The sequence below is a fragment of the Mus musculus genome, chromosome 3 (genome assembly GCF_000001635.26).
Source record: "Mus musculus strain C57BL/6J chromosome 3, GRCm38.p6 C57BL/6J".
NCBI lineage: Eukaryota > Metazoa > Chordata > Mammalia > Rodentia > Muridae > Mus > Mus musculus.
The window spans coordinates 139649065-139663679 of NC_000069.6; the positions used below are offsets into that span (position 1 = coordinate 139649065).

Consider the following 14615-nt stretch of genomic DNA (forward strand, 5'->3'; position numbering starts at 1 on the left):
TAGGAATCTGGAGTAAAAGGGTCAATGATTAGGCCAGTGGCCTAGTTCTCAATCTCTTAGGGGAATTTTATTGGGTTATTGCACAGGAAGAGGATGTTAATACAACAGACCTCTACAATCAATCCAATTAATGCCATTATAGGCATATCCAAGGTACACATAGGCCAGGGGAGAGAAAGACAAGTGAAAAGAGCCAATCACTCACTCAGATATATTTCCAACTTTAAAAAAGGAATCAACAGGCTCTCTGCTCCTCCCTGTTCCAGAGACAGCCGCATCTTCTTGTGCAGTGCCAGCCTCGTCCCGTATACAAAATGGTGAAGGTCGGTGTGAACGGATTTGGCAGTATTGGGCGCCTGGTCACCAGGGCTGCCATCTGCAGTGGCAAAGTGGAGATTGTTGCCATCAACGACCCCTTCATTGACCTCAACTACATGGTCTACATGTTCCAGTATGACTCCACTCACGGCAAATTCAACGGCACAGTCAAGGCCGAGAATGGGAAGCTTGTCATCAACGGGAAGCCCATCACCATCTTCCAGGAGCGAGACCCCACTAACATCAAATGGGGTGAGGCCGGTGCTGAGTATGTCGTGGAGTCTACTGGTGTCTTCACCACCATGGAGAAGGCCGGGGCCCACTTGAAGGGTGGAGCCAAAAAGGTCATCATCTCCGCCCCTTCTGCCGATGCCCCCATGTTTGTGATGGGTGTGAACCACGAGAAATATGACAACTCACTCAAGATTGTCAGCAATGCATCCTGCACCACCAACTGCTTAGCCCCCCTGGCCAAGGTCATCCATGACAACTTTGGCATTGTGGAAGGGCTCATGACCACAGTCCATGCCATCACTGCCACCCAGAAGACTGTGGATGGCCCCTCTGGAAAGCTGTGGCGTGATGGTCGTGGGGCTGCCCAGAACATCATCCCTGCATCCACTGGTGCTGCCAAGGCTGTGGGCAAGGTCATCCCAGAGCTGAACGGGAAGCTCACTGGCATGGCCTTCCGTGTTCCTACCCCCAATGTGTCCGTCGTGGATCTGACGTGCCGCCTGGAGAAACCTGCCAAGTATGATGACATCAAGAAGGTGGTGAAGCAGGCATCTGAGGGCCCACTGAAGGGCATCTTGGGCTACACTGAGGACCAGGTTGTCTCCTGCGACTTCAACAGCAACTCCCACTCTTCCACCTTCGATGCCGGGGCTGGCATTGCTCTCAATGACAACTTTGTCAAGCTCATTTCCTGGTATGACAATGAATACGGCTACAGCAACAGGGTGGTGGACCTCATGGCCTACATGGCCTCCAAGGAGTAAGAAACCCTGGACCACCCACCCCAGCAAGGACACTGAGCAAGAGAGAGGCCCTATCCCAACTCGGCCCCCAACACTGAGCATCTCCCTCACAATTTACATCCCAGACCCCCATAATAACAGGAGGGGCCTAGGGAGCCCTCCCTACTCTCTTGAATACCATCAATAAAGTTCGCTGCACCCCCCCAAAAAAAAGGAATCAACAAAACTTACAAATAATGTATATAATCAGACCAGTTCAGAAACATCTAGAAATTTTCCAGTGGTTTCACAGGCAAATTTCAACATGGAAAGTTGCCTTAGTCAGTGCCTTGAAAAGACAGAAACTCTTGGGAAAAAGAAAAAAAAAAGATTTAATTAGAGCTTGCTTGAGTTTCAGAGATTTCCCTTGTTGTTACCTTGGTGGGGCTCAAAGACAGACAGAGTGCCAGAGAAGTACCTGAGAATTCTATACCCAAATCCACAGGCAGCAGGAAGAGAGAGACACTGGAACTGGCTTGGGTTTTGAAGGCCCAAAGTCCACCCCAGTGACACACTTCCTCCAGCAAGTCCATGCCTACTTACCAAGGCCACACTTCCTAACCCCTCCCAGGTAGTGCTCATCCTGATGGCTTTGCATTCAAATATATGAACCTGTTGTGGCCGTTCTTATTCAAACCACCACAAAGATCTAGCAATAGTTAAATAGGATTCCATATCAAGTAAATATAGTAGAAATATACACTTATTTTAATGGGAACATATTGAATGGTTCTAGTGACTCAAAAGAACAGGGTTTAAGTGAATAATTTATGAAATTTAGATCCCTAAAATTAAAATGTTCACATAACATATTAAATGATTGGAAACATTTATGTTCTTCCAAAAAAATCAGCATTATATTATATTTAGTTATGAATAATTTTTTTAGATTTTAATTAGCATGCAAGGTAATATTTTTGTTACAGAACTTTCATGCACAATTTGTTTTTTTGAGCCCCCTCTTCTATTCCACTTCCCACCCTGTTTTTCTGTCTTGCACTGTACCCCGCTAGTCTCCTGTCCATGCTCTGTCTTATGTTCTCCATTACTCCTTCTCACTTCCTGCAAACCTCTTCTTGCCCATCACCTTCTTCTGCTTCCCACAAAGGAGCACATAGTAAAAATGAAATTAACTGCTCTACTACCCGTCATACAGCCAAATCTAAAAATGTGTGTTCTTTAAATTAAGAAAAGCAAGTGGAATGTGTGCTTCTTGAAAGACATGCTGAAATATAATATAGATTAATTATCCTCATTACAGTGCAGGAGGGAAATAGAACGTGCCCTAAAGGGGTGATAAGAATGATTTGTTTACCAGCATGAGCTCATTCTGGGCTAGCGTTGACAGAGAAGGCTGATGCTACTAAACAATGGATGGGAGACAAAGTTTGATTTTTCATAGACAGGATAAACATTTAAATACTCATAACAATAAGACGATGTATGCTTGATACCATTTAAAAATTCCCATTTTATTTATAATATTTTCTGTTAGAATATTGTAGCATAATCATATAAACTATCATGAAATTACAAGCTAGAGATTCAAAACACAATGTGGCATATAAATAAATAAAACAATTAGTGAGAGTTTTTTTATTTAAACTTATTTTTTGTCATATATCACTAGCAACCATAGCCTCCAGGAATATCAGGTGTCTTATTGAAATAGAGGTAATATTGATCAAATTGATTTTTCTATCTATAGTCTTTACATTTTCTTAATTTTATTTAATCGTTAATTATATGCAGTAAAATCAATTTAATTTTGATATTTGACTATGTGCCTAAATGTATGTGTATACATCGCGTGCATGACTGTTACCCACAGAGACTAGAGGCACTGAAGTTACAGATGGTTGTGAGCTGCCAGGTGGATTGTAGGAATGGATCCCAGGTCCTCGGCAAAAACATCATGTACTTGTTACGACAGAGTCATCTTCCCAAGACCCTTAAAATCCATTTTCAGTACATAGGTTGGTAAGTTTTCAAATGTTAAGTCCACACTTATCCAGTAATCTCATCAGATGAAACTGTTCTTTGCGACAAAATATTCCTTCTCAGTGCTGGGCATACTTCTCCTATCGCCTGACTTTAGGCACAGGCAACTTCTCACATGCTTGCGTGTTTACTGTCACTATAACGTCATGGAAACATGCGGTGTAAACTTTGTGTGAAGGCTTATTGAAGTGTTTGTTAAGACACTTTTTTGATGCTACATATATGAGCATTACTTTTTAGTTATTGATAAGTACATATTCCACTGTGTAAATATATCAAAACTTCTCTATTATATCTGTTAATAAATTTTAAAGATCCTTATAATTTGCTATTAAATGAAGTAGCGTGGACAATTTATATGCAGGTTGTTTTGTATAAATATTTTCTAGTGAGTAATTTGAAATACAATTATTGGATCTTGTAATGTTTAATTTTATTAAAAATAAATTAAAAAATTTACTTTTGGTTGTGCCATCTACCAACAACATGCTAATTCCAGTTTTATATCCTACCCGACACTTTTTTGTTTTGATTTTGGCAGTAGTGACATTTCATATGTTTTAAAACTTTTCTTTTGAGCATCATTTTATATTATTCATTCATCGTTCATACCCCTTTAAGGTGTACGTGAGGTACATGTTAAATAATAACACCGGTAATCTTACTAAATTCTTTGAATTACCATTGAGTTGCAATTCTGTTTATCCTCAAAACATGCAGTGGCTTTTGTGTTTGAAAACGAATTCCACAAAAATTCACAAGATTTTATTCTAAATCTCTAGGTGTTGTAATTGTTGACTTTAATAATACAATCTAAAGTTGATTTCAAGTTAAATTTTTTGAATAGCGTAACTTCAAGTTTTAAGCTCAGTTTTTGGCATGTGTATTTAATATTACCAGCAACATGATTTGAAAACATACAATTTTCCTTTGAACCTTTTACACAGATATGCTACTATGGTCCTATTAGAAGTTCCTATAGTTTTTATTTTAATTTTATTATCATATAATCTTCATGCTTTAAACTTTTATAAAATTTTATAAAAAATTATGAACTTTGAAAAATTAACTGATCTTGAAATCATTACCACAATCACATGTGAAAACTTTTTCCTTGGCAATTTTATACACACATATATATATTCATTCTAGTTTCTCTGTCCCCATGTCTTGCTATTATTCTGAGTCCCACCCTTTTTCCCTACAGGCTTCGTTTCCATATTCATTTTGAATATGGGATATATCCATATTCATTTCTTTCATTTCCAGAGCTTGTCTAGGGCTGTTTGTGTGATCAGGGATTTGGAGCAATGTATTAGAGCTGTATGGGCTCATCAGTGAGTTCAAAACGTGCTGGCCTCTCCAATAATCTGGTGATGGCCAATAATGAGCCTCTTTCCATCTATAACTGTCTGTTGGGTGGGTGCAACTTTATAACCCAATGTCAACAGGCACAGCAGCTCTGAGATCATGTTTACCATGGCCACACTGTGCTTCGAAGTTGGACTTTCTCCTCCTTTCTCCCTCTTCCAGTGCATGCATTTTCTCCCTTTTCTCTTCTACAAAGTTCCCTGAGCCTTAAGAGTTAGTATCCAAAGAGAGGCCCATTGGACTTGCAAACTTTATATGCCCCAGTACAGGGGAACACCAGGGCCAAAAAGGGGGAGTGGGTGGGCAGGGGAGTGGGGGTGGGTGGATATGGGGGACGTTTGGTATAGCATTGGAAATGTAAATGAGTTAAATACCTAATAAAAAATGGAAAAAAAAAAGAGTTAGTATCCATGTATTGTGTGTGTGTGTGTGTGTGTGTGTGTGTGTGTGTGTGTGTGTATGTGTGTGCGTGTGTGTGTGTGTGAACCATCAACTCTCCTTTACTGTTAGCATTTTGTGCAGCTGTATGTCTTTATTGACACTGATTCATTGTAAAAAAGGCTTCTCTGATCAAGGCTGAAGTAGTATTTGTGGATATAAACATATATTTAGAAGCAACATTATCAGATTCCTCCCTAAGGTCTAAGACTTCCTCAGTCCTGGGTTTTTGACTGAATTTATAGTACTAGCTACTGACTGACTCTCTCCTCTAGAACAGGACTCAAGTTGGTTACCTCCATGACAGTCAGGCCACTGCTGCACAGTTAGACACACTTGTCTGGGAGGTTGGTATTGTAGTTCATAGAAGTCACAGCCCACCAAGGCAATGGCCATCATCCCCCTCCAGCCTGCCTAGCAACACCTGGCTGCATGGAAACCAGCCAGCACTGAAGAAGCTTTCTCCCCAGTCCCAGCTTCTTTTCTTAGAATTGTGCCCAAGGCGCTTTAGCAATGTGGTAGTGTCAGTCAGTTCTGGTGGGAAGAGCAAGAGGAATCACAATTGATTTCAGAGCTCCTGTGGTATTCCTTACCAACTCCTACAGAAAGGATATCCCATATTTTGAGTTTTTGTTTACATTACATCTTGGAATGGTATTATTTACTCTAGAATGACATCTATCGTCAAACCTTTTTGTTTTTTTAAATTGTGTAGCCAGGGCTTTTGATAACTCTTCATTTTGATTAACTTTCCCTGCTTACTCCCTCATTCCTCACCTTCTTCCCCAATTCCTCATTCCTGCACTGCTCTGCTTTGTGTCTTTCCAGAAAACTCCCAAATTTATAAAGAAGACCTTTCTCTACAATTACCATCCCTAAAACCACAAATATGCTATCTGTGATGTTTTTTTCCTTGCTAAAATATTTTATAAATAAAAATAATAAGTTACTAAATTTTTCAAGTGTGGAATCCTTTAATCATGGCATACCAGAAATCCTTCTGCTTTGTTACATATTTTAAGATTTAATAATCTTTGAAATTTTCTATTTTATAAATACCAAAATTTATACACCCACTTCACGATTGAAGACTATTTGAGGTTTTTTTTTTTTTTAAGTTTGAAGGATTATGCATAAAGATACTTATATTTATATAAAGGTTTTTGTCTGTGAACATGACATTTGGATGAATTTGAGAAAGTGAAATTGGAATGCTAGTGTGTATGCAGATATTTAATCACAGTAGAAGATTCCAAACTATTGTCTTCAGTTGCTATATTGTGTTGACTCTTCCATGGGTTTGACAGCTTTAGGGATACCTGCTTCGTTCACAACAGGTTTGTTCTGGCTAAAGCAATGCTAATTGAAATGTTTCCTTCATTTCTTTGTATAAATGAGAATTCTCATTTGTAATAATGCTACAGTTTCTATTTAAATAAATAGATTTATTTTATATTTAGAAGTTCTATGAGCAGTGAACTCTTAGAATTTGTTTTTACTTTCCTGAAAATATCTTATTTTAACTTCTGAAAATTTCAGAATACATATTTTCAGAAATCATAATTTTATTCACTTAGCATTACAAAACTGAAAACTAATTGACTCTACTATGTAGTGTTCTGGAGTTGAATTAATTTCTCATTGTTCTGACATCAAATATCAGGCTTAAAATTTATTTTCATCACAGTACTTGTACTTGAATCAAGGTCATCAAAATTTATACACTGTTTTAAGTCAGCCTGAGCTTAAATAAAATCAGTGTATCGCGAGGGAAAAGGGATTCATGGATGAATTGGCTGTTGAAAATGCCATCTTGAATAACGTATGCTACCTCCTGAAGCAGTAGCAAGTGATGATCCGTTTACCCAATTTTTAAGGTTTAATTCCCTTGCAATCACAATTCTTATGAAACAGCAGTAGAAGTGATATTTTTAAATAAAGGTAAATTATGCTCAACTTAAAAGTACTCATACAAATCACGGATGAATATAATATTGATGGTTGAGCTCTCCAAGGCATATTATGGCAAATTTAGAGCAAGAAGCTTGGTATAGTCTAAAATATTGATCTTTCTATAAATATCTTCAAAGAGTCACTCTTAGAGAAAAGTAGGTGAGGCCAGTATGGTTTTAGAGAATATGGGGCGATCTCAGATGAAATACAGTTTGGTTTTTAGTTATTAGGTGATTTCCTTTTCACAGTGCAAGTTTTATGGTATGCCAGGTTTGTAATTCAAAAGTCAATTTATATTTCACTCAAGCTGGGGTACAGAAGTTTAATATTTAAATGACAGGATCATAAACATAGGCTGCTGTTAGGATCAGAAGTAATTTTGTTTAAAGAATAACTCTCAAAATGTTGACTTGTGTCGTATCAGAAGTCCAGATATTGGTTGTGTAGAGCTGAGAGTGTCTACACTCAAGGGTGGAGATAAGACTATACCTAGGAAATACGTGGAAACAATTATTCTATTAAATAGAAAGTTGTTATAGTGTGAGAGCTACATTTTTATCCCATTTAAACAAATGGACTGATGGGTTACAGTTCTGTGATAATAAGCTCCCTTACATGAGAGTCTTGTTGGGTTTTCTGACTTCTACCACACAGCAGAAGTGAAATAAAGGAGATTGGCATGAAATGAAATAAAGGAGAATCTAAGGAAGAGCCAATGAAGAGCAAAGAACCCAACATAAAATGGGCCTTGTTCCTTGTTCCACAAACACTTTTAGACATTTTCTCTAAAGATCACAAACATTAAAAAATTGATATATTTAGTTTATTTTCTGTTATCAAGTGTAGACAACCAGCCCCAGGAGGAATAATCCTGATTCCACTGGTGAGTTTGGTTAAACCACTGGCTCTAGAAATGGCAGTTATGAAGTAGGCATATTTACCTATAGGTAGTTGTTTATCTGAATTTCTTTCTTTCATATTTTGTTCTTTTGTATTGCAAAACAAACCCACCCAACCCCTGTCTTGCTGTAGCTCAGGTTATCAGTGCATATGTGTGTGTGTGGGTTCTCCATTGTGTTCATCTGCCACCAGAACTACATTGGTTTGCTGGAGACCTGATTTGCAAAATTCTTTATTCAGAAAAAGCTCCACTTTCCTCCACTGAGCTTCCCTTCTCTGTTGGAGGCCCATGTTTCTCATCTGTAGTTTGAATCATAAATGCATTACTATGACTTTCTGCTTGGCTCTTATTTCTCATCTCATGAGCCTATGATCTTAGTGTCTGTTCTTGTCATGATTTTTTGAACATTGATTGCAGTGAGGACAAGATATGTCTGCTAAATTAATGAGTGATAAATGAATACCATAATTTTATATTTGCAAAAAAACCAAGTTTTTTTCCAGCAAACTCATTTCTTTCCTGTTGCTCATTTTTCTATATAATTACTCATAATTTATAATACTTATAATAATATTACTTATATTGAGTAATACCTAATATTGTCAGGTTATTTTCTGAGCTCTACTTTCATAATATAATCTGGTTGATAATCAAATAATTACACAATCAATTACACTTATAATAAATATTTCCTCTAACTTGCTTCTAAAAATCTAATGAACAATTTTTTACTATTGATTCATCTATTACTAGTTGCAACATGCTGAGAATCACAAAATCACATTTTATGTAGGTCTATCTGAAGAGGATGTGAAGTTGGTAGGATAGGATCAGAACAAGATATTTATTGAGTGTCTATTTTGTGCTTAATAGTCTCTATGTAATAATTGTTTTAGTTAATGACTACAACTACCCAAGGGTATATTATCATGCTTACTGTCTTTATAGAAGGTGAGCATGTGTCTAAATGTGTAAATATTTGTCCAACTTACACACAGGAAAGACCTATATTGTAATCCTGATGATTTGATACTGAATTTCCTGAAGGCTGTCTGCTGTTCCAGCCCAGGGACTCAACTTTTGAACTGAGACTTTCAGGTTATCTATCTAAGGCTATAAAACAGTAGGAAAATGTCAAGTGCCATGTGCTATTTATATAATGGATGAAAATGCTTTGCATCACATTAAAGGTGTAACTTTAAAAGCAGCGTGACATTTTAAATTGTTTGACTAGCTGGGTTCTACAAAGAGCACATTTACTGCAGCAGAGGAAACCTTGCTATTCTCCTATGACAAATGCCTTAGAAGGTGCAAGACTATACAACATTTCAAGAAATGAAAATTGTAATTTCATAAATTTGATCATTCATAATGATTATTCTATGAACCCCTTTCATTTGACTTATATACCATTCAGTCAAAATGATAAGCCACTGTCCTTAGGCTCAAATCCTCTTGGGGCCAAAATTGTTTTTACTTCTCATCTATGTACTGTTGGCACATAGAGCAGTGTCCTAACATCCTTCAACATGTGTGTCTCAGCCCTGTATGTGACCCATGGCTAGTAAGATCACTCAAGGAATGCACAGTGTCTGCACTGGGAACGATGTCAGGTTGAATGTCAGAAAAGTGAATTTTAACAAAGGATCCTATAAACCAATTACCTTTTCTACCACTTTCTAATGGAAAATGCCGGGGAAAGTGTTTAGTTTCTTAAAATTATGAAAGGCTCCAAACATATAGAATAAACTTTGCAAATTCTACACAAAGGAAAAACACATAATGGTTTTCTTATTTTTTCTTAATAAAGAGAAAAACTGTGACAAATGCTGTACTAAAATTCTGAGAGTCTGTGGCTTAGCACTGATTATCCACTTTCTGTGTGTAGCATTCTTAGTTATTATAGTTACAGCATCAAAACATGTAACAGATTCCATGCAATCTGGAGGCATTATTGGAGGGTTTATCATGATCAAGCCTCCCCCCGTATTCACATCATTATTACAAGTTGTCAGGTTTATAGGAAGTAGTATCTGTGGCTGATAGAAGGTAGCAATGTCTGTGTTGCAGCCTAAAGGGATGCTTGCTGTGTTATTTGTCTGTGCTGACATATATTGATTTATAACTGATATTTAATAAGGTACATGTATATTAGCAGTATTATTTTTAAGTTACTTTTTAAAATGGCAAATTAAGTTTGAATCTAGAAAATATTGTCCTTAAGAGTCTTTTCTGGATTTTTACTTCAGAACTGTGTTTTAGATGCTCAAAGCTTACATATCATTACTAGTGGCTCACTTTTAAATATAGTTTTGATGTAAATTCTTTATAGAAAATTAGATAATAGGCTTCTGTTGAAGATGAGAGTCCGGTTGAATTTTTCAAATGGTCTACTGTCTTAGTCAAAGTTCTTTTAATGTGAAGAGACATCGTGACCATGGCAACTCTTATAAAGGGAAACATGTAATTGGGGCTGGCTTACAGTTCAGAGGTTTAGTTTATTATCATCACGGTGGGAAGCCTGGCAGCATGAAGGCAGACATGGTGCTGGAGAATGAGCTGCGAGTTCTACATAGGGCTTGATAGAAAGAGAGAAACAATGAGCTTGAATTGAGCTTCTGTCCTCAAAGCCCACCCTCCAAGAAGGTCACATCTCCCAATGCCACTCCCAAGTATATGAGCCTGTAGGGGCCAATCTTATTCAATCTACCACACTTACCAAAGAGAAAGAACTAAAGGGAAATAAGTGACAGGTCTATATTTTTAATAACCGTTATGTAACGAATCTATCTCTTTGTGTATTGTGTATAATACAATTTGAAATGTGATTTATTTTTTACCAGTTCTAGACAATGAATGTTTCATTTGTTTATGTCTCCTCTTAAATATAAGCCTAATCTTTATTAAAGTTAAGGATAATCTTTAAATTTAAACACAATTTATTCATTACCTTTCTGATTAAGATTCAAAAGCTAAATATCTTTCATTTTCAATATCAATATCCTTGCCAATATTTTAAGCATACTGTTATGAAAAATTATGTTATCTTTTGAATTGACTTATTTTATGCTTGTCTCCTAGTCTGAGTCTAATTTCTCAAGATGCTCCCCAAACCTATTTCTTCATTAGAGTCTATTGAAATGTCTCTAAGTGGCACCTTGCCATGTTTCTTCTGGCCATTAACCCTCTCACCGTTCTTGTTGTGCCTCCCCAGATCTACTCTCCCTTCTCTTCCTTCCCCTTTGCTTTTCTCTTATATTTTTATGTCTCTATGGTCCCAGCTGCTCCTACCTTGGGCAGAAGAAGCCCCGTTATATTTAATGATCTGTTGGGGTCTGAGGTTTCATTGGCTCAGCTAGTGAGTCCTTTAGGGTCATTGCTTCTTTACTGAAGTTACTGTTTAGTTCTCTTTCCTAAACAGGAACCACTGGATGGGTTTTATGTCTTGATTGAATTCCAGTATTTCTCATAATATCAAAGGGATACCAATATCTGGGTGTTTAGAGCATAGGAAGACATTGGGACCAAAATCACAATGACAAGATAATCCTATCACTTGCTTGCGCCAGTGTCAAGTTGAGCTATGAGAGAGCACAGGTTGGAAAAGTTTGTTTTAGTGTAAGAAATTACATAGCAAAGAATGGTTTTTACTCTTTTAACAAAAGTAATATAATAATAATCTATTTAAAGAAATTTTGTATATTTAGCAGGAAAAAGGAGAGTGGAGAAAGTAGACTATTAAGTATTTTATTGGCAGTAACGACTTTACTTCACACGTAGACTGTATTTACTAATTTATTTTTATGCTTTATTTTCTTTCACAGAAGGACTAGATGTATCTTTCAATTAGTGGTGAAAGATTTCATCACAATTACAGGTTCATGAAATCATATACTTCTTCAGCATAAACTTAACGTGAGACTGCCACTAGCTCACAGTCTTAACATGTGATCTGTATGACTGTGTCAGAAATTTTATCCTTATTTAATAAAAAATATATATAAATACAATATTTCCAATTTTAAGTGACAGGAGATACTTGAGTGTTCCTTCCCTTGTTTCTAGTGACTCTCTTTTTAATTTATGGTTTGTTTCTTTGGAAGAGGTTCTTAGCAGACAGTTTTTATCTTGATATTTTTACAGCTTCTTAATTATTCACTGTCACTTTAAAATGGATGCTTCAGGAATACTTGAGTATTTACATACTCTTTGTCACCTTGCTTAACTTTGAATGTCTCCTAGGGTGCTGATAATTATTGTAATAGAACGCGAGAGAAGTTATGTCAGCCTGCACATACCATTAGTGCATTAATGTGTCAAAATAGCGGTGAATGACACAGCTCTCAGCAGCCTTAAAAGCTCCTAATGGCAGTCCAGGTCTAAGGAATTGATTTGTAAGCAATACTAAAGCTATAAAACTTTCGTCTTGATATATAGTTTCAGAAAGCTTGCTCTGTTATTCACCTTATTTTCAGTAGATGAGTAATAGCTATTTGAATAAGTGAGCAATCTATAAAGAAAACATGGTTGAAGTTCCCTTTGCTAAGCAGAGATAGAAAGCTTCAAACAGGAAAAGCAACAAGGTGATTGCATATTAAAGTTAATTCACTTGTTAACATTTTAGCTCCAATTTAATCATGAGGACAATCTTTTAAGTTACTGCTTTGTGGTTAGTAGAAATGGCAATGCAGCTTTTCAAACTAATTTTTTTTTTGCATTCAGAATTATTGGATGGAAAAATATTTGGAAAGTAAAGTGAACTTAGTAATATACATTTATGATGAATAATGTACTAAATACTGTAATAAATACAATGAGGTTATGTTTATTGTGTTTGAAATTTGAAAAAAAATTAAAACCAATACTATACTAAGTTCAAGTGTTAAAAGTCCCAGTAGAGTTGGATGTGAGACACAGTTTAAATGAGCTGCCTTCTCAGTATGAGTGTCAGAGATTCTTAGGACACTGCTACTGCTGTCTGGACCTGGGCAGCCCTTGTAAGGCACTCCATAAACCTGCCTTCTCCTCGATGCTCATGGCACTGTTAGCATCCAGGACTTCTTTCAATGTTTTAGGAAAAAACAGGTCCATTTCAAAACAAAACAAAACAAACAAACAAAAAACAAAATTGTATCTTTTGGGCCCCAAGCTCATAAATTTAATAAAAAGGCAGATATATTTCTAAGTATCCAAGAATGATGTAGAGGACCTAAGGAACATTGCCTTAGATGGCCTAAAATAAATTCTTAGTTTCATTGTTTCTCTCTTATTTTTGTGACACATTACCAGACAATACAATGTAAGGAGGAAGAGTTCATGGTAACCACAGTTTGGCAAGAGAGGAACAACTATGGCAACAGGAACCTGTAGCAGCTGCCCACACTGTGTCAGCAGTCAGTAAGCAGAGAGAGATGAATGACAGGGCCATAGAATGGTGCTAGCCACACTTGGGGCAGATCTCCCCACTTAGACAGATCCACCCTAAAAACTCCAACCTCTATATGCACAGAGATTTTCTTCTTGATAAGCCTAGATTCAGTCCTTAACAGTCAGAGTTAGCAGTATACAGATGACACAGAGCCATACATACATTAGTGTTGTGTGATATACTGAGAGTTGCCATTGCCAAGGCCAGGCAGTGGTGGCACATGCCTTTAATCCCAGCACTGGGGAGGCAGAGGCAGGATTTCTGAGTTCGAGGCCAGCCTGGTCTACAGAGTGATTTCCAGGAAAGGCAGGGCTACACAGAGAAACCCTGTCTCAGAAAACAAAACCAAAACAAAACCAAAACAAAACAACAACAACAACAACAACAACAACAACAACAAGAATCCATTACAGGGAGCAACAGTTAAAAGCACTGCTCTTCCAGAGGTCCAGAGTTCCCAGCAACCACATGGTGTCTCACAACCATAATGGGATCAGATGCCCTCTTCTGGTGTGTCCAAAGACAGCTACAGTATAGTAATATATGAATATATGATATATGCACATGTGTATACACACACACACACGCACACGCACACACACACACACACACAGATAATCTTAAAAAAGGAATCCATTCGATAAATAGTTTCCCAATGTTCCTTTTAGTACTTAAATTTGTAACTGAGTTCATCACCTATGGTAATGCAGACAAATAAAAATTAGTGTAAAAATGGATATTTTAACTAAAGACAGAAATACTTAATTCATTGGTTAATAACTGACCTTAGAACATGGTATTTTCCCCTAATCTAATTTTATTGCACTGTGGATTACATGGAAGTATATCAGGGGTACTCTAAAGAACTTTGGAATTTCTCAGGGTACACTTGAAGCAAATCCTGAACAATGAAATGGCTTGGTTGGCTTAATTTTATTTATAATCTCCACTCCCACCCATGCCCCCTTTTCATGGTATATGTTAATTAATACTAGAGTGACTTTCAGAGCAATGTCTTTAATCAGTCTAAAAGTATTATACATTAATTTAAGAATAATAGAGAAGAAAATTTAATTCAGTATTTCAAATTTAGAATACAATAAAATTATGTACTTGCTCATTAAGTTTATGAAAGAAAAAATACATTTGCTAATGTGCTTTGCTAGCAAGTAAGGTTCATAGTCAATGA

General features: G+C 36.8%; 1 protein-coding gene and 1 pseudogene across 1 annotated transcript in view; both read left to right on the plus strand.

The window, feature by feature from the left end:
• Positions 1-14615, plus strand: part of Stpg2 (sperm tail PG rich repeat containing 2) — a 504407-nt gene that overhangs the window by 443172 nt on the left and 46620 nt on the right. The window lies entirely within an intron of this gene.
• Gm2451 (predicted pseudogene 2451) lies at positions 297-1496 on the plus strand (annotated as a pseudogene).